Raw genomic sequence first — 22438 nt, forward strand, 5'->3', positions numbered from 1 at the left:
CCTGGGAGTTGACTTTGTGACACTTTAACCTATGAAGATGAAGCCATCCGTATACTGGCACAGGCTCTTGGTCCTCAGTAGCCCTTAAGTGGCACTTGCAGAGAATATGGTGATAGTAAATAAAAGTGGCCGGGTGAAATATAATATATGGAAGATGTTCTGAGATGATATATCCAGAAGGTGATTTAAAGCAAATTAAACGAGGAGAACGAAATCGCTGTCTTGCTTATGTTGTGGTCGAAGAAAAAGATGCCGATAGGCTGCACACCTCCGGGTAAGGAAATGATGTTTAAATGCAGCTTGTATACAAGATCTACAGCAAGTGGCGGTGGTCTCAACGCAGAAATGTAAATGAATGGGAAGACACAAAATTATTCAGTAAAAAATAAAAATTATTCTTAATACATAAACCGGACGAACACTGGCGTTTCAGCATGGTACAGACATGGAAATAATGCCTACCGTGAAAACAGAATGACAGTATTAATTGTCAAAGCCAACAATATTACATCACATGCTTTGATAAAAAAATAGATCCGCTATTTTAATAGAATGAGCAAATTGACATTGCATTTATAATCAAGCAAAATGGCATTATAATTGTAATGAGACACAGAAATTAACGAGTCGGATTATACCAGGACGCGCACATTGAAGCTGTCAGTTGCAAAGGAGAGAGAGAGAGAGAGAGAATGGAGATTGCAGTTTTAATGAAATGCGTAGAATGACTTGCTATTTACTTAACATTCTGCAGCAACGGATTTTTCAGGAAATGCTCGGAGTTGGTGATGCTTCTTCCTCATGAACTAATCTGTACGATGTTGCTGTGGTTTGAAAGGATTGCACAGATCTGTTGTACAGTCTATGGATATTATGACTAGTTTATAAGGACTGGTCTTGTTTGAAACGGTTTCTATCAAGCGTTTCTACAGATTTAATGAATATGCGAAATTAATTTCCAGATTTCAACTGAATATGATTTACATGTTCAAAGGAGAGGCAAGTCATTACTCCACATTTCCAAACAACAGAAAAAAAATTTCATTAAATTTATTGTGGAAATCGTATTGTGATGCAGAAGTTTTATTTAATAAGGCTTGCGCTATGATTTCATGACTAAATTCTAAAGCAAACATATTTTACCAAGGCATAATAACTGCTCAAGTTGAAGAAAACCGAAAAATATGCGTCATGTAAAGTGAATCACATGACATGTGTAAACGAATGGACTATTCTTTTGAAACCTTATAAACCATATTGTTAAAGTTTGTACGCCGAGAATTTTAGTAGGGCTATGGTTTATGCAAATGCAAAACTATAATTCATAGGAGGTATGCAGGTTATTCATTCTACATTGAAGCTTGCTTGATAGCATGCACAAAAAAACTAATTTTTGAGAGAAAAGGAATATTACAATGACAACCCTAAGAAAGCCAAAAGGTTAGCACCAGAATAATATTAGTTAAGAAAATGTATAATAATGACAAAGATTTGAAAAATGTATTTTAGTAGCGAGTTTGTGAAGGATACTACAGCGTTTAATTGGATATGTTTCTACAGTCTCGTCAGGTGTTCCTGTAATATGCAGATGGAGAGCGTGACCTCGCCGATTTTAAGAACACTTGAGTGACGCATTGCGGTTTGCTGTTTGCATTCACTGTAATTATATGGCTGGATAATAAGTGATGTCCAATTCCTCTAATATCGAAGAAAGTGCTCTTGCATAAGCTGTATCGTATCTGAAGCGGTTTTCCGTTTCTCGTGTTCCAGGAATATAAATTAATTTCAGTAATCTGCTTACAGAATCTTGAGCTTTTAAAAAAATAAAGGTAGAAAATGCGTCGAAGTGTCTTGGGCGCGATCCAGCTTTCTGCATGAAACTCAGCTGCGGGCCGGTGGTGGCCTGTGTGATCGGCACCTATAGCGGTGCCAGACGTACGAGCATTGCAAACTTTAACATGAAATGCAATAGAAACTACTGAGGCTAGATGGCTGCAATGTGTATGTTTGATGATTGGAGGGTGAATGATCAACATACCAATTTGCAGCCCTCTAACCTAGGTAGTTTTCTGAGGTCTGAGGGTGGACAGAACAAGCGCTGACTGACAGACAGCCATCTCGATATCTTTTTTTTTTTCTACAGAAAACTATAAAGGATTCAGAACATCTGCCAACTAAGAATTGGTGTATGTATTTAATAAGAAATACGTCTGTGTGTGTGTGTGTGTGTGTGTGTACTCTACAAATAGCTACTGGTCCCCAAAAATGTTAGATATAGCCTTACTGTAATTTGGAGTTTGCTCTCCCTAACCACAGTGATGCTAAAATGCAATCTCCTCACGAGAAATAGTACCAGTATCTGAATTTTGTTTTTTATGTGCAATGCTACAGCGAATGTGTTCTCTTTAGAAGGCTAAAGAAGCCATTTGCCTAACTGCCTGAATAATCATGAGTATTCATGTGTGAGTGAATGAGTACATGTTATCCATCTTGTAATGGAATATGTTGCTGCTAATTGGCCAAAAGAAACTCCGTGCAATTTCCAATCCGTCTATTTTAGTGGGGGATCACTTGAGAATTCCTGTCATGTTCCACGAAATCTCGTTAGGCCATTAGGGGAACGTAACTTGTCCGATCTCTTGAACAAGTCCTTCATTGTGCAGGACTCTTTTGAATGACAAGAGAGGAAAGCGGAGTTGGATGCACGTCGGGAAAGACAGATTCGGGGTTTTATTTTTTAAAATTTTTTCATTTGACTTTCTTCTCCTCCGCCTACTCTCTCGTCTTCGACTGATAAGTTGAAATGATGTAGCAGTAGCACTTAGTAATTGTAATGCTATATAACTGGGAGATGTCTTTGAAGTGCAGACAAACTCTATCAACAGTTGGCTGTCTCTTGATATAACTGTTTGGTTTGAAAGGTAATTAAATATCTCTTATGATTCAGCGGTTAATGAGTTCGTCTAAATTGAGTCACGGATGAATAATGAATTCATCATTCTCGAGGATTTAATTAACGAACTTCAAGTGAGCACACCTGAATAACATCTTTGTACCGTATTGCTGCAACGTAAGGAATTTGTTTTACTAAGTTCCTGAACGTTTGTCATCGCGGTGATTCTGCAGAGGACAAATAGAAACTTCCCTCGTTACGCTAGGGGCAGTGAATGAATCTCTCTCCGGCGCAGAATGAATTGTCGATGTGTGTCCCCTCTTGCACTGCTGATCTTCTTCAAGATGAATGAGGCTCAAGAGGTGAGAGGTCTCGGTCATGTGGAGTCTCAGGGAGGAAGAAGAGGGAGCAGGTCTTCACTTGGTCTTCCCTCCTCGCAGCAAAAGGGTCATTGTGTTGTTATTTATTTTTCGCTTACTCAGGGAGTAAGCCTACAAACTACCTTGTTGTTGTTGTTGTTGAGGGTTAGGAAAGCCTAAAAAAAGTCTGAGAAAGGTGTTTCGCGTCGAGTTAAAAATACGGGAATTTTAGGATAGGATATTTATGATTCATTTATTAGAATGAAAATGCAAAAAATAATAAATGTACATGTTAAACAGTACAGAAAATTATTTCTGATAAAATATAGTGTATTATTTTACATTTCAATTATTGAAACAAACTACTATTTGGCCGTAGATTTTAGCTAATTTTAATTTATTTAATGTAATGAATTTAGAGGCTATATTTCTGTTCAGTTATTTTCTGTTTTGTTTAATTTGTGTCGTTTTTATTTGATCCTTGTTGTTAGTTTGAGTAGTGCTTAGTATGAGCATTAATTATGAAGTCCATTTCACGCTAAGTTAGGAATATAACGTTCGCAACTTATTGGTCAGGGGAATATCTGGTACGCTTCCCAAATAAGCAGGAGGTCGGATCACGCCTCCTTTTTTTTTCAGGACAGTACAGTGCTTCCGTTTTCATGTTAATATTTTTCTGCTGAGTTTTACTATTCATTTTAAGGCTGAACTAGTCCTGAAGGAAAAATGATTTTGAGTCTCTCTCTCTCTCTCTCTCTCTCTCTCTCTCTCTCTCTCTCTCTCTCTCTCTCTCTCTCTCTCTCTCACATATTTTAACAGTATTCAATGGATATGTTAAGTATTAATTATATTCTGAAATTAAATCATGTCTGTTAGTGAATTTCTTGAGCACAAGTATATTAAAGTCCGATTAAATTTAGTGACTGTCAGTGAAAAGTGGAGATTTACTGTTACTAGAAGGTCCTCATGTGCATTTACAGTAAGGTGAATATATATTCTTTCCTAATGCTCGTATCTACTACGTAAAACGGGAATTCTGCATGTAATTCCTGATAAAACGCTTTTCATTGGAAATCAGATACTGCTCATGGATGACGTTCTTCTCAGGGTAAAGGGAAGCAAATCTTTTTGTAGACGACCAACGAACCCATGTCAGAGAGCGTCATGTCCCCCGATGCTATTCAGCAGAGAATAAAATGATGACCTAATATAAAGGCATGAAACTGTGTTGCAAGGGCAATAATAATACTGGTTCGCCTGAAAAGAATAGCAAACATATGAAACACGGCAGTCAAATTGCAATATATTACAATTTGGCTTTCATACTCGAGATTAGCTTCCCAATGCACTGCTTCAGACCCAATTTCAAAGAAAAGTCTGGTTGTCTCAAGGGTTCATGATACGTTTAAATCTCAGAAAATTTTTTATTTTAAATAATGGCTGATATGGATTCCATGTAACTCGTCGTCAACTCCGAACGATTCCCTTAAAAGTTAATCACACAGGAGTCATTTGTTGGCATCCACTTCATATTTCCATATAATCGTGTATGCCCGTTCTTGGAACAGCAACAAACAAACACACAGACTTGAGAGACAACGCCATTACTTTCATAGATGTATTGGTAACGTGGATTTGAAGAGATGAGCCCATTTGTTAATGATGTTTCAAGGATTTTATATTTCTGCCGAAAATCAATAGAGAGAAGAAAGGCTAGAGAATTCCATAACGGGATGATTCTCCTCATGTGCTCTTTATAGTATTTTGTTTGAGTTTAGTAGTGTTAATGAAACAGCATAAATAACAAATGCTTGAAGCAAGAGGATGTTTGTGTTACAGGATATCCTATCTAAGTCTTATCAAAACCATTACGATTTTGATAACAAACTGTACTGTATCACCGACATCATAAGATTTGACGCGCGCAACATTTGCCCCTTATTTATGACAACGATGCGTCTACGAAGCGTGAAAAATGATTGTTTTTTTCTGCCTTTAATTTACTTCCTTATTTCATGGTCTTCACAAATCATGATGTTGGCAGAAATTGACTCCCTATCCTTGTCGAAGTCATTTTATTTTTTATTAGTGAGTTTGGTCCATAATGGATGATTTTTCAGCTAATAGTTATTTATTATTTTAGATACCGCCACAAATTTGTGTCGCTAATGCATGGACCATTGTAATCATAAGTTGCTTATTACTATTAGCGCCTCAGGAGCGTGATCGGTATGGTCTTGACCTGCCACCTCGTCGGCCGCGAGTTCGATCCTCGGGCATTCCATTGAGGTGTGAGAGACATGTATTTCTGGTGATAGAAGTTCACTCTCGACGTGGTTCGGAAGTCACGTAAAGCCGTTGGTCGCGTGCAACATAAAAACACCATACAAACAAACAATAAGTTGCTTATTAATAGTCCACTAAAATGTCTTTTATACGTTACCTGATCTCTCTCTCTCTCTCTCTCTCTCTCTCTCTCTCTCTCTCTCTCTCTCTCTCTCCCCCCCTAGAATCGAGGATTTCTCACGAAATGACGGCGAATTTTAATATCCTTGATGTCGTGCTCAGCCCTTCGTTAAATCTTTTTATAGACTCATTTCCGAGTGATTCGCTTATCTCCAATCGAGATTTTTTCCAGCCACTTTAGCCGCTTTCCTCTGATTAGCCATTTGTAAAGGCCTTGAGAAACTTTTTTTTTTCTCTCTTTTTTTTGGGGGGCCCACATTTGTATCACAAAAACGGCGGCAGTTTCATTGACCCTTTTTCTTTTGACCCAAAAAGGAGAAGTACGGTCTCTCTCTCTCTCTCTCTCTCTCTCTCTCTCTCTCTCTCTCTCTCTCTCTCTTTCAGGCAATGATATATATATATATATATATATATATATATATAGTATATATATATATATAGTATCTATATATATATATATATATCTATATCGATAGCTATATCTATATATATATATATATATGTGTATATATATATATATATATATATATATATCTATATAGATATAGGATATTAAGAGGAATAGATAGATATATATATAGATATTATATATATATTATATTAATTAAATTTATTACATATATATAAATATATAATATAGATAATATATATATATTATATATAGAATATATATATTATAGATATATATTATATATATATTAGATATGTATATAGATATATATATGGAATTATTATAAGCTATATATAGATTAGATATATATGTATATATTAAAGATTAAATAATATAAAATCCAATATATAATATATATAGATTATAAATATAATATTATATAAATAAATATATAAATAAATATATTATAATTCTAGAATATTATAGATATAAATAGATACCATATTAGATATATATATATATATAAATATGTATATATAAATACAAATATAATATATTATATTATATATATATATATATAAATAAATGGTTATTTATTAAATATATATTAAGATATATTATATATAGATATATGTATATATATAAATATTAAATATAGTATATATATATTTATATATAATTTAATTATATATTTATAATATTTATATTTATATATTTATTATATATATATATATTTTAATATATAATAATATATATATATATATAGATATATATATATATATATATTTATACATATATATTTCTATATTATATAATATAATATATATAATATATAATAATTTATATATATGTTTATATAAATAAATTTATTTATATATATATATATACATAAATGTTATATGTTAAATTATAGAATATGAGATAGATAATTATATTGTATATAGATAAAGATTAAATAAATGGATGAGATAGAGTTATAGAGAGTATTATATGATATAGTTAGATGAGAGAGGTTAGATTATATAGCTTAGATAATAATATATAGAATATATAGAGATATATATAGATATATATAGTTAGATACTTAACATAGATATGTAGATATAGTTAGATAGAGATATATATAATATATACAATAGTTATATATATGTGTATATACAAAGAGTTAAGAATATAATAACAGTAAATGTATATATATATATCATTATATAGTAATACGATATATATAATGATAAAGAATGAATAGACTATAGATATAATAAGATAATGATATATATATATTACACATGAATGTATATATTATATATATAATATATATAATTAGAATATTCTATATTAGATAGCCTAAGATAGATATGTAGTTATATAGTAATATATATTCATTTATTGTATATAGATCTAGATATATAATTTAGTATATATATATATTTATATATTAGATATATATATTTATGTTTATATATTAATTTATATATTTATATGTATTTATATATTTTATATATATATATATATATATATATATATTTATATATAATATATATATAACATTGCCTGAAAAAGAGAGAGAGAGAGAGAGATAGAGAGAGAGAGAGAGAGAGAGAGAGAGAGGGAGAGAGAGAGACCGTACTTCTCCTTTTTGGGTCAAAAGAAAAAGGGTCAATGAAACTGCCGCCGTTTTTGTGATACAAATGTGGGCCCCCCAAAAAAAGAGAGAGAAAAAAAAAGTTTCTCAAGGCCTTTACAAATGGCTAATCAGAGGAAAGTGGCTAAAGTGGCTGGAAAAAATCTCATACAGACATATATATATATATATATATATATATATATATATATATATATATATATATACACACACACATATATATATATATATATATATATATATATACACACATATATATATATATATATATATATATATATATATATATATACACATATATATACATATATTCTAGAAAAAACCCACGCCCAGGAAGTTTTTCTTATTAATTCTATACTGTCTGGTAAAGCCATGAATCTGTTATAGTTGATTTTGTATATACCTATGTAAGAGAAATACCCATATCAGTAAAGAAAAACGGAAGATAATATATGGCTTTAGTCTCCAGGCCCTCTCTCAGCCTAATTACTAGAAAATAGAACGGTTTATTGTGGAACAAAGGGTTCAATTAGATCAGATATTTCCCCTGAGGAACTAAGATATTAATCTTCATTTAGGTGTTCTGAAGATCTCACCACCTACGACACGACCAAGTGGTTCGTGTCGTTTGTCTTCTTAATTAGGACATCAATATACGACCTTGGATGGGGTAGTACCCATTAAAACACTCTATTGATGCATCCAGTTTTGCCACTGCTTTTACACCTAATTGTAGGATAAAGATGGAGAAGGTTGAGAAATTCTGGTACCTGTATTTCCCCGCCTGTTTTGTGTGATTTATTTTATAGATAACTTTTTTTTCAGGTGAGATAGAATTATAATCTAATGACTGCAGGGCATAAAGAAGATTAGTAAATTATAAGGGAGATATAATCCAATTTCTTCAAGGTATCCCCGGAAACATGGGCTCTTTTGGCAGAGGTTTTCCTTAAAAATGGTCCAGTTTAAAAGATTCGGCAAACAATATAACGATGTAGTCAATATATATATATATATATATATATATATATATATATATATCTATATATATATATATATTGTGTGTGTGTGTGTGTGTGTGTGTGTGTGTTTATACATGCATGTATGTATGTATGTAGTAGTAGTATATTATATATATATATACATATATATATGTATATATATATGTGTGTGTGTGTGTGAGTGAGTGTGTTTGTGTATACACTCTTTCTCACCGTTATCCCTACATTAATGGGTCGGTTGCCTCATGTGCCTTCTCCACTGTCTTTATCAAAGACACCATCTTCCACCAAACCTCTTCTCTCCATATCTTCTTTCACCTTATCCAGCCATCTAACTCTCTGTCTCCCCCTCGATATTGTTCCTGTAAATGGTTTCTCCCAAGCCCTCTTCCTGACCTCCCCATCATCCAGCCTCAACACATTCCCATACAATCTCAATTGTACCTCTCTTATCACCTCAGTAATCTTTACTAAGCTTTCCCTTATTATTTCGTCATTTTCCAATCTCTCAAGCAGCAATATTCCCATAATCCACCTTGGCATTCTCATCTCTGTTCTCTCAAGCTTTACTTCCCCTTTTCCTCTTAGAGCTTATGTTTCCAATTCATACATCAACACTTGTCTTATCACGGTGCTGTAGATCTTGACTTTTAGCTTGATTGAACATTTTCTCTCTTCACTTTCCCCATGCAACTTTTATCCTACTGTCAACTTCAGTCTCACATCCTCCCTTTTGGCTTAAAGTAGATCCTAAGTATTTAAACATTTTCACCTGTTTTGCAATCAAACCTCCTCTTTCTTGTATTATTATTCTACTTCTATCTTCCCTACTGCTTACCAAAACCTTTGTTTTATTCACATTCACCTTTAAGCTACCCCTCTCTAAAGACTCCTGCAACTCTCCAACCCTCCTCTGTAGGTCTTCCTCATTTTTGGCAGTAATCATCAGATCATCAGCGTACAACTAGCTCCCACAGTTCTTCATTTCTGATCTCTTCACTTAATGCATCCATGACCAGCACTAACAAAAATGGGCTCAGTGCTGACCCTTGGTGTAATCCAACACCAACTTCAGAGTTTTGTTCCCCCAACTGCTGTTATTACTTTTGTGCTCGTTCTTTGATATATCATCTCAACCAGTCTGACCAACATTTTTGGGACTTTCCCCTTCCTCAAACACCAAAACATATTACTTCTCTTGGGATTCTGTTGTATGCTTTCTGTAGGTCTATAAATACACAATAGAGCTCCTGGTTTCCTCTAGCTTCTTTTGCTGTAGCTGTCTTACTGTGAAGATGGCATCCACAGTCCCTCTTCCTCTCATGAGTCCATACTGCTGCTTCCCGATCGTCACAATCTCTTAATCTTTCATCCTGTATCTTCTCTAAAACTTTCAATCCTTGCTCTTTTAGTTTAGTTCCACTGTAGTTACCACAATCCATGACATCTCCCTTATGTGTGTATATGATATACCACTATACTCTCCTCCCAGTCCCTTGGCCTTACTTCCTTTTCCCATATAGCTTTTAATAAATCCAGCACCCATTTCTCCAACTCTGTACCTAGTAATTTAGTCATTTCAATTTGGGACTCTGATAGACAAGGTGCTTTCTTCACTTCTGTATCCTGTATCTCTGTCACTGGTCCCTCCACCCTCTCTGTTTCCACATCACCTCTCTCTCATTTTCAGTATTTGAAAGTTGTTCAAAGTACTCTCCCACACATATTTCTCTCGTGTCTGCCCTGCTATTTTCCACTCTGTTAACCTGTCCAAATTATACATTCCCCCCTCCAGCCATCTCTCTCTCAGTGTCCTAAATTGCTCCCCAATTTCTCCTTTAAGGTCCCAAAAATAAATTCTATATCTCTTTCTCTTGGGTTTCCTCTCTCTGTTAGTCACGTTTTACTACACGCAAGACCTACCGTGGTTGTATTCTTACACCCCTACCACAGGATGGCATGTACCATACATACATACATTATATATATATATATATATATATATATATATATATATTTGTGGTTAATACAGTTACATACATACATATTCAAATGAAAAGCCACGTATGTATAAGTGCAAAAATCCAAGATTTATGTATGTCTGATTGTAACTGTATTAACCACAATGCCCCTGTCACATCTCTATTTCTATACACTTTTTAGATATACTTGATACTACGAAGGCCTCAGCTTCCAGCAAAGAAATTCTGACGTCTTGAGTAGGAATCGAGCCTGCTATCGACCTATATCTGATATACCGTATGTGGGTTCGAATCCTGGTACGGACGTCAGGATTTCTTCATTTCGTTTTTCATTGTGTTCTTAAAGCTTTGTACTGACAAGCGAATTCAAAGTGAGGAAACGAGAAGTTAGGAAGGCATTGCCGCTTCTGCAGTTACATAGTATCTGGAAAAAGATGCCACCATTGAATTCTATACATATCTAGACAAACTCTTATAGAACGCACATTTTCTATGTAAACAAGATTGGCTGCTTCAGTGACTTTGTTTACGGGTAGGAACTTTTATCCAGAAAGAGTAATTTCAGTTGATGGATTGTCAGAGCCCTGTACATGTTGAATACTCGTTTATCTTTCGTCCGTTTGATAAGACTTTTGTTCCAGTAAATGTTGGAGCAGGAAGCAGCTTGTCTGACCATCATAGACATTTACGCAATTTTTTTTTTTTTAGAAATTTACGAGTTTTTTTTTTAATACAAATTATACTGACATATCATACTTATTTTAGTAATTGGATGGTTGAAAATAAAGAGTTTGTTCGCCGAGTTGTTTCATAATTATTTATGATAACATGTGAATACGGTAGAATTATGTTATTGCTGAGATGGATGTGGTTATATGCGGCGTTGCTTTTGTTAGGGAATATATTCGCCCGAGTAACTGGATTTTTCATGATTATTTTTTTAAATATAACTGAGACTAACGCTGCAGGATGACGTTGATTTCTAAGGCTAAAAAAGTTTGAGAATATATACATCGTCCTTTTCAGGAAAAAAACAATTTTGTCACAAATATATACTTCGTAGTAGTCGGCTTTCTATACACAGGAAAATTCTAATAATGGCATCTTTCGTTAACAGTATATCCAGGAATGACAACTTGCCATCCTTCTTTAAAGTCTTAAGTTTGTTTCTAGGATCCAATGACAGGTTTGTTGTATAATAAATTAGTTAGAGACGAGGGTGTGTTTGCATCCAGTTTTTGCTGAGTTGTCGAAGGAAATATCGTGTGAATGAAGTGTGGAATGATTGATGGTTGCAGATGACTCGGAACTGGTTGGAGACAGTGATGTGAAACTGCAGAAACTAGTGGGAGAGTTTGAAAGTTTATGTGAGTGGAGAAAGTTGAGAGTAAACTTAACAATGAGTAATGTTATGGTGGCAAACGGCAGCCGGTAATATTGAGTAATGAATGTTAACAAGTAAGGTGGTGGAAAGGCAGCGGTGATTTCTCACAGATGCTGGAGAGTAAATGTGTTGCTTGGTGATAGGATTACAGAACGATAGCAGGTCTGAGATTAGATGAAGCAAGGCTATGATGGTATATACAAGCCTTAAGTGTGTCTGAGTTAAGCTAAGATATATTGCCATGTTTAGAAAAGAATCTTTTACCATGAAATCCGCAGAATGGTTCAACATAGCAAAATGACACATAACCACACAACCATTACGCTACAAATATTACTATAACTTTTGATTCATTGAATTATTAATTAACAGAACTTTCATAATCTGTATCATAGTTAACCAGACACGTTTTCTACTCTGCTTATAATAATGTACTGTTACAAAGTACTGTAGACATGCAAGAATATATTTTCCTGATCAAACGTTCATTGAAATCAATGTTCATCCATGTCATTCATAATTCCATGCTGGTTCGTTTTAAAGGTATAACTGTACTAGATCTCAAGCTGCTTGCGTAACGTCTATACTCTGTTGATAAGTAGACTGTTTATTGATGAGTATTTAGAGGAATATTTTCTTTTTTAATTTTCAGGTAATGTGCACTTTTCCTGACAATACCATTTCTCTGATCAGTTCCACGTTGGACTGGAGGATATCAGTGAAGGTAAGAATTAGTTTTTAATTTTTGAAGCAGCTGCTGCTTTTTTCATTTTGACCGTTAGTGTAAAATATCCAATGGAAGGGTGTGTGGGTGGGATGTATCATGTACCACTTTAAGAGAGTATTAAAAGCCGAGAAATCTCTTTGAAGTTTATCTTATTATTATATTGCAGTTTTTCGCCTACAGATTTGATTACGGTATCGTTTGATGATACTGATATTTCCTAAAATATTTCTTGGTGATCATTATGAGAAGCATTTTTTGATTGATATAAAAAAAATTCTTAATTATTATTAACTGGTCAGTAGGTAGTGCTGCGCACTGAAAGTAATGCTTCGTGGAAGGCAACATATTCAGCAAATTGATGATGTATATTAGCCGAGACATAAGTATTGTTTTGTTAGAAGTAGAGGTCCGCAGACTATTGTTAACAGAAAAAAAAATAGAATTGGTAGTGATTACGTAATTTGAATCAAATAGTGTAATAAAATAAAGTTGTTTGATGGAAATAAGAATGATTTCATTTCATGGTTAGTTACAGTTACGATGTCCTTTTTTAATTTGAAATTTTCATGTCTTTAGCATGGTTTTTGGTATAATTTGAATATATTCAGTTATTAAGAGGTCTATTTTAGGCAATTTTTGGAGCAGCATTACATGTGGTGTAATGTGTGCCCCTGATTCGCATTCTCTGAGACCGAGAGAAAAACAAGCACACAGAAACTAGTGCAAGAGTAGGACCTCCTTCCATTGTGGTTTTGTGGCTCTTATTAAACTGTTCCTGATTACTGATAGGTTACCTCATTATCTTTAGGTTATGTCTTTATTTGTTTCTCTATCCAAACTTATATTTGTTTTTATTTAAGATTTCAGAAAGGAGATGTAAGCAATAGTCAGGTTTTAGCTTAGGAAGTTTTTTTTTACAACATTTATATAAAAAGTAGATTTAAATAATAATTGTTATCCCTGCTTTGTAATTTAACTCTGTAACATGCTGGATTTTGTTATACGGAATAATTCCCCAATTCTAGTCCTTTGATTATGAAATGCATGCACTTGTAAGTTCCATATGTCTTTGGTTTACTTCTTTCTTTTTTAAAATTGTACTGAATAGTTTTCTGTCTTTCACTGATATTTTAGTAATACTTATACACTGTTCTAGTCTGTAATGCTTTCACATGCTGACTCCTCGAAGAAGAGAGCCATGTTGTAGAATGATTGTGATTTATGAACTTGCAGGTTTAGAATTTAAATTTGGAACGGGAAAGGCACCGCTAAACCTGATGAAGTAAAATGGAAGTGTTTACGGATGAAAATTTTACTTGCGACATGAAACAGGTGATGCTTGCCATGTTAATAAAGAAGTTAAGATGAAACATTCAGGGCAGTATGCTTTTAACGTCAACTTTTGCGATGATAAGTAAATTTTAAATCAATATTCCTCCACAAAGCTTAGCGCTTGAATGCTCTACTGACGAGTCATGTCGAAAGAAAGACGTTAGCTCTCGATTTTCTCTTGTCCGTGTTGTGTTCCATTAGATTTCAATGGGCGTCGAAGTCCTGTTCGCTGAAATTCCTCTTTGTATTTTCCTCGTGCGGGTCGTTCGGCTTTTGTTATGCAGTGATTCACTATCGGGAAAACTCTCGCCAATTGCTTTTCAGTGCATCTTTTTCCTATTTCCTCAATTTGGGCTCCCTCCACACCAGTGGGTTTTTCATTCACGCCACACGAAACAAGCTCCCGTCTGACTGGTTCTCTCTTCACTGCAGGAGATTTGTTTCATGGAGAACAAAAAGCCCATTTGGAAAGTGTGTCCTGTTGGGACGTGCCGTGAACGCCGTCATAAGGCCCATGGCGATTTTATAGACTGAAAGATCACTTTTGTAAATAATTGATCTTTTTCTATTTATTTTTTAAGGCAAATAGCAGTGTCTGCGTCCTTCTACATTTTGAATTGGTTTTCGGGACTTGTGTTTTGTGTACCTAAGAACTTTATGTGGCCCCGTACCGATTTTCCTTCCACATGCCGAATTTTGTAAAGTATAATATTCACAATAGAGAACTATAACCTTTTTTTACCCTTTCTTCTACACGTTTTCATATTGATTACCTTTCAGGATTATGTTCTATTGCACAATCAGTTGATCTCAGCAGCTGGAACCATTTTCGTTCATTTGCATTCAGCATTGACACTTCATAAGCGAAAGGAAAGTAAATTGAATTATTCTTTCTCTCATCTGAGCTTCCATTTGTTAAAATTACCCCTAAATACCGCTACAAAACAAATCAAGCATCCATGTTGACATTCATCACTCCATCTTTATTGTCTCAATTTATGCTCATAACCTTACTATTGCTCTCGATTCTCTCTTCTTTCAAAAACTTTTAGATTTTTTCTAGTTTCTGAATTTCATGTCACTTTCACCAAACGGTATTATATCATTAACAAACATCAAACATTCTACACTCCTGTCGAAAGTTATTTTCGTATCCCACAACTCTCCTTAAGCCAGGCGCCCTTTCACCGAGATTAAAGACTGAACCTCTAAATTATACTCATGCACAAGTAATAAGCGTATAGGGACTACCGTGCCTTTGGAAGCAGAGGTCTTATTGTATTTCATTCACGTAATTCAGAAACAGAAGGAAAGGAAGCCACCAATTATGGGAGTGCCAGTGAAAGATTTGGATGGCTTCAACTTCCGCAGTACCTGACCCACCTTCTGTTCCAGTTTCCATCTCAGCTGACCTCTCCTCAGCTTCGGCCTCTCTGCCACCAGACCCATTTGCAGTAAGAACGCCAGTGGACCAAACTTTCTCTCCCATGAACACCATCACACCCCAGAAAATATAACAGTTTTTTTTTTGTAACACATAGGTGAATGTCACATTCACCTATGCGAGTAAAACGAATATATATAATTATGATGCTTATATAGCCTGCAAGAGGAAATGCGAGTCACAGAACTAACTTGTGAAAAGACTGGAAAAGAAAGTGGAGGGCCTTTATTCACTTGTTACTAAACTGTAATAAAAAAAAAATTGTTTCAGATTCTAGCCCTTCAGTACTGAACAGGTGTTGGATGATGTCCCTAAAGCTGCCGTTTACCAGAAGACTGATGAATATATCACACAGTACAGAAATGGATTAAACAATATATCCAAAATTTGGACATCTCTGTAATTTATGTTGAATGCAGAGAGAGAGAGAGAGAGAGAGAGAGAGAGAGAGAGAGAGAGAGAGAGAGAGAGAGAGAATCTGAAAAGATTCAGTGTCTAATAGATTTTGCTGATTACCTTTAATATAAGACAAATGACTTGGGTGAAACTGCCTTAAATACCATTCTTGGGTTGTAGTGGTTAGATATATATCAAAAATTATTTATTTTGTGAACTTAACAATGCCAAATGTTGAAGTTTTTGGCCAAGTTATTGTTTTTCCACAATTCTGTAATTAGCAGTACGGTACGCAAAAAGGTAATTTACTAAATTACGGTAAATTTACTAAATTACGGTACGGTGTCTGTGTCAATGACGGCACGATATTTGCTGGGTGCGGAAAATGGATAAACTCCCTTTACCGCACTGTGTTCTTAATCTTTTAGAATTCTTTGGATTTATAATAATTATAAATTGAAAGATTACCTTAACTCTATTATCGTACGAATTAGAAGTGTCTCATAAAACTATTATCGTACTAATTAAAAGTGTACCATAACGCTATTATCGTACGAATTAAAAGTGTACCATAACGCTATTATCGTCCGAATTGAAAGTGTACAATAACGCTATTATCGTACGAATTAAAAGTGCACCATAAAACTATTATCGTACGAATTAAGAGTGTACCATAAATCTATTATCCTACGAACTAAAAGCGTACCATAATACTATTATCGTATGAATTAAGAGTGTATCATAACGTACTATCGTACACTACAATCCAAGTAAACGTATTAAACTGCAACGTTTTTATTTGGATTTCATTATTACTATTATATAATGGCAGAACTACACTAAATTTTGAATTATACGTGTTACGATATTACTCTAAGAAAGTATAGAAGGAAAAAACCTGTTTTACGCTTATTTTCATTAATAGAAGAAAATTAGGATCCTGTGTGATTTATCAAAAATAAAAACGCCACAGTATTTTAAGAAGTTGAAAGAACGGTGTGTATAGTCTCCCAAAAGGAATATACACAGTCTGTGATAAAGAGACGTATTCATTATAATTAGCAGTAACAGTAACAAAATAATAGCCCCAAGAAATTATACTATAATTACTATAATTGTATCTGTCAAATCAAAGAAAAGGAGTTTTACAAATATTTTCATATGTAGGAAAATGCACAAAATTAACGTACGATATTGTTACGTTAATGTGCTTACGAAAAAATCGAGGGTACTTGAAATTAGGTTACTGTATTCTTGACAAGGATATATGCTACATCCTGATATGCTGGTGTAATAAGCCATATGTCGTTTTTCATAATGCAACTTTAGAATTCGCTTTCTCCTTTCTCTGTCTCTGTTGTGTTAGGTTGGTGGAACAGGAAGTTCTCTTACCTGGACCTCTTACGACGTTATTACAATTTTTAACAAAATAATTGTAGCTCTCGACAATGTAGGTTTTTTTCAGCTGGTCCCGTCTTAAACTCAAAATGTGTTGAAGAGAAAGGTGACACTTCTATAAGGTAAACTCAAAAGCTGCAAGCGTAGGTGAGGAAAATTGAGTAAGGATATTCAGTAACGGCGCGAGAATAAATCATTTCCGGCCGAAAGGTCAAAGTTCACCTTGTTTAACAAGAGGAAAGTGACAAGCAGCAGGGGGAGTAATGAGCATATAAGAGTGAGGAGACGGGATGGAGAGGAGGGGAAAAGTGACAAGAATGGAGACGAAGAAACTGAGGGTGCAATGATAAGGAAGAAAATATGAGCGGAAGGTGTTGAAGTCTTAAGTTTTTCCTTCTGCAAGAGAAGGGAAGCGTAGGGATCCAGGTTATGAAATCATTCGAAGACAACCAACTATAACCATTCAGCGGATTTTTTAGTTGAGAGGATTGTCTGACTTTTGAAATTGATAATGAATAAAGAAAGAAAGTTCTTTTGAAGAACGTATTGCGATGAAAGCGGCTTTTTTATAGAAAGGGCCAGGGAAGAATTTTCATTTCCTTGCGAGAGAGATACGTGTGAGGGGCAGGATTTTTTTTATAGTGACAGCAAGAGGAACGACGGGGATATTGCACTGATAAGTAAAAGTTTAATGGTTATGGGAGGTACATTGAATAAACGAAAGATTTCTTGAACCTGGTTAACGGTTTTACTTTGCTAATGAATGCTTTTATGTATGATTTCCTTCTTTACTTTGTCTCCTGAGTTCTCTAATGTACTCCATTTTAGTGATCAAATCCACAGTAGTTGGACGAAAGTTATAAACTTCGTACATGTATATTTTTAATAACGCAAAGCTTTGTAACGCGCATTTCATTGTATATCTTACCTCACATTTCTGAGAAGTGCGACAGAGTACGTTTATATTTCATTGACAAGTCCACGACCTTCACACGCGCCCCATATACTTGAAGATTTCTAATTTGTTTAGAAACTACATTCGACAAAATGTAGCAGATGGAGTTTTGCGGGAATATCGTGCTTTTGAACGACGTTGCATAACGGCTCAGCGCATCAAGAGCCAAATTATTTTTCTGAAGTATTGTATATCAGAACAAGTGATACCGTAAGATATTTAAAAGTATTTGTAGAGAACCTTTCTCAGATGAACTATTTCCCAGCTACTAGAGACACTTCCTCATCGATCGACTAAACAGGGCCATTTTCATAAGATTAGAATTATTGTTGGAACTCTGCCATAAGAATAATCTACTTCGAGAAAATAGGGTAAAATCAACTATGAACTGGACTGTGATTGAATTTTTCAAAGTGCTTTTTAAAAAAAAGATTTTTTTTTTATTGAAGTGGCTTTTCGCGAGTCGCTGATGCATCAGTCTCACTTAAACAGGAAGCTTAAATATCTTTGGGAAACTCATGTTGGAATCAGTTTTTTTAACCCCGAAAACATCAAAATTATTTCAGATCTTGATGCTGATCTAATTTTTTAAATATTATGCTTAGCTTTGGACTTAATTTTTTCGACAATAATGGATGATTTTGACTTGATAAAAGGTATATATTGCTAAAATTAATCACTTTACTTCTCTGTTTTTCAGAATTTATTATTGAGTTTGTTAATGATCTTTGACCGTTTGTATGGATACAGTATGTGGACGATATTTTTGTTGTGTACAAATCTGATGAAGAATGTTTCAACATATTACTGTCGTTTTTCAATAGTTCCTTCTATTCAGTCCAATGTTGAAAAAGATGTAGGTCGATCATAAATTACCTTTTCTAGAGACGAAATTGATAAATCCCTTTAATTTACTTTTTACAGAACAAGCACATTCTAATTCTTACATTCATTTTTACTCTATCATCATGCCAAGGTTAGAAGTAACATAATTTATTTTTTCGAGAATGGCATGTGTGTGATCCTTGGATTTTAGATAGCGTTAAACTTTGTAGTTTCAAGTTTTCACAAATTGCGTTATCCCAAATATTGTATCATCACTCAAGGGAAAGCTCTGAACAACCGGGTTTTCCGAAATCACTTTCACTCCATCTCCTCCACAAGAATCTTAATGATATTTCGCAAAAATTTAACATAGAAAAACACGGGGACAGTTCTGTATTCCAGTACCGTAACACAGTTGGGAGATAAATCATAAAGAACACCCCGTTAAATTGTGGAAGATATTGGTGTTTATGCTATTGGTTGCTTGGATTGTGAGTCTTGCTATATCGGTATAAATGGTCGTTCGTTTGGTAGAAGAAAAAATGAACATATATCAGCACGTGAAATGGAGAATGAATATAGCTCTATAGCTTGACACGCCTGGGAAAGGGATCATAGAATAAATGTTGAAAATGGTAAAGTTGTGTATAAATGCATGGACAAATCCACCAAAAGATATAGTGAAAGCGCCTCCATTATGTTAAATAACATCTTTGTTGGAAACTTGGGCATTGTTGAAAATAATATAAGCGAAGAAATTTGTAAGTCAGCTGGTATTCATGATTTTAGAAATAATCTAGTCAGTTAAATGCTTTACGAAATCAAAGACATAATGCTCAACAAAATCACCTTGTTGGCTCTTCAGCGGAGGACTCCAAGTTTCTTCTGCTGAGGTCCCGACGAATTGTAGAATTGACTTAAGGGGCCCACCAACCTGTTTAACAGTTTTACTTCTGTAATGATTGTTTTGTATGTTTGGTTTCCTGATTTACCTTGTTTTCTGAGTTGTCTATGATACTCTGTTTTAGTGTTCAGATCCACAGCAGTTAAAGGAAAGGTATAAGCATTGTACATAATATATATTTGTAATTCATTCATTTTTTGTAACAATTCAAATGTTAATTCATATACAGTTACATATAATTTCATGAGTTGGATATATTTTTGAAATTGCAAATAATATAAAAGCGTACTCTACACAGTAAGTCCAAAATAAAAAGTTTTCTCCTTTTTTATTCAAATTTATCCTCCATCTGTATTCACAAATATGATTTTTTAATAACTGCTTAAAACTTCTCATAGTAGTTTTGTAATGTAAGAAATTGGTGACATTGATATTTGTGTTTAAAAGTCAATGTCGTCAGTTTCGGTCCTCCCCCAGGAAGTGTCTCTTGGCTGGACGTCAGTCGGGTGACCCCAACTCCTGACCACAGGAAGTGCCTCTTGGCTGGACGTCAGTCGGGTGACCCCAACTCCTGACCACAACGTCACTCCTGGTGGTAACCTCTGGTGGACAGCCTCACTTTTCGCTCCCTGACGAGGAAGTGAACTCTAGCCCCGAGATTACGAGACCAGAACGCTGCCAACGGTATCGGCCAGTAACGAAATAAACGGCGGATTTTTACATATAATTGATTTTTTAAGAATAAAGTAGTCAGTGATGTAAAAAAAAAAAAATCATTTTTTTTTATTCGTGACTGAATCGCTTCTTAAAAAATGAAAACGACCCACACTAGTGTCTGTTACTGGTGGCGAGGACGTCATAAGAGCATGAAGCAGTCTGGATCGAATATGTACTCTTTATTAAAATATTTCCATATAAAGTCAATAATCGTTGGGACATTACCCCTCTCTGTTTCACTTCATTCTGAAATCTAAAGCTATCAGAAGATATGCCGTTCCATTTAACCTTAGATTCAGTATTGTGAAGCACTGTTATTTGTAGTCTGTTGATTAATGGGCACAACCCCCTGTTGATTAATAAATCAAAAAAATTCTCGTACCGTTTCCTGTCAAAGGCTTTTGAACAATTTATCAATGTTGCCAATACATTTGAGCCCCGAGATACAAAGTACCGCACGGTCTCCATTGCCATGAAAGTACACAGCGATGTCGACAACTTTTTTGTTGGCAAATTGATAATCACTAGATTTGAACATTATAGCTCTGTAGATCTTAGAACTAGATAAATCCTTCCTTTTATTTTGACCAGAAGTGAGGAGACTGGAACGTTGGAAACATCCTCAATAAATCCATGACGCAGTTATTATCGTCAAAAGAAAAGCCAGATGTACATGAAGTTTCCTTGAGGCTTCTATCGGGGCATCAGTATAAATTTCATGTCTATCGTCCTTTTTACCTCTGTTCAACTGCTTAATAGCACTGCTGACCATTCGAGCAGTTATATGTTGTAAATGACTTTCATTATTTGATAGATTACTTTGACATATCAGAGATATCGGTTTGTACTTTGCGCATAATTCTTTATGTTTTGCCACCTTAACCCTCATTAACAGGGCTTTATATATTTAAATAATAAAGATATTACAAGCCTTCTTGGCCAACTTTTCATCTTCTATTACATTAGAGTTAAAAATTAATCTTATACTTTAACTTATTTATTGCATTCCAGAAGAATTTTGAGTTTCCAGCTGTCAATTTGTTTGCAACCCATCCTCTGTTTATTTTATCTGCATTTTTCTTAGTGACAGCAGTTGCAGTGCTTCTTCACTTCTCGAATTCTTTACACTTTTGGGATTCGCATGTCATCACGAAGCCTTCTATCCAGTTGCAAGAAATATGAAGTAGTTTTGATGCCCGGTAACAGGAATCGAACCCATATCCCGAGAAACCGTAACTAGGTCACGTTGCCGACTGGACCACGAGACCTCGTGATTTCTCCCCATGCGGTTTCGATTCTTGTTACTGGATTATCAGAATTCCTTCATGCTTCTTGCATTTGAATATAAGGCTTTGTAGTAAAAAGCGTATTAAAAATGTGAATGATTCAAGAAGGGGAAAGGGCTATTACAATTTCATATATATATATATATATATATATATATATATATATATATATATATATATGTATGTATGTATGTATGTATGTATGTATTATATTATATTGCATTTTTGCAGATGTTTATATAGTAACGAATAATAAAGTTCTTGAGGTGCATTATTTTACTTCGCCTTAATTTTGTTGTGTGCATTATATATTTATCACGCTTTGAGTAATTTATA

The 22438-nt window shown here is 34.4% G+C and overlaps 1 protein-coding gene across 3 annotated transcripts in view; it reads left to right on the forward strand.

Annotated features, from left to right (window-relative positions):
• Positions 1-22438, forward strand: part of LOC135220590 (uncharacterized) — a 483303-nt gene that overhangs the window by 252679 nt on the left and 208186 nt on the right. For 2 of the 3 annotated variants that reach the window (XM_064257855.1, XM_064257853.1), the window contains exon 3: positions 12771-12842. The exons of the other annotated variant lie outside the window; for it this stretch is intronic. The gene's annotated coding sequence lies outside the window, so the exon portion shown is untranslated. The remainder of the gene's footprint in view (positions 1-12770; positions 12843-22438) is intronic. 3 annotated transcript variants of the gene reach the window in all.

Source organism: Macrobrachium nipponense, chromosome 2, assembly GCF_015104395.2.
Source record: "Macrobrachium nipponense isolate FS-2020 chromosome 2, ASM1510439v2, whole genome shotgun sequence".
NCBI classification, from domain to species: domain Eukaryota; kingdom Metazoa; phylum Arthropoda; class Malacostraca; order Decapoda; family Palaemonidae; genus Macrobrachium; species Macrobrachium nipponense.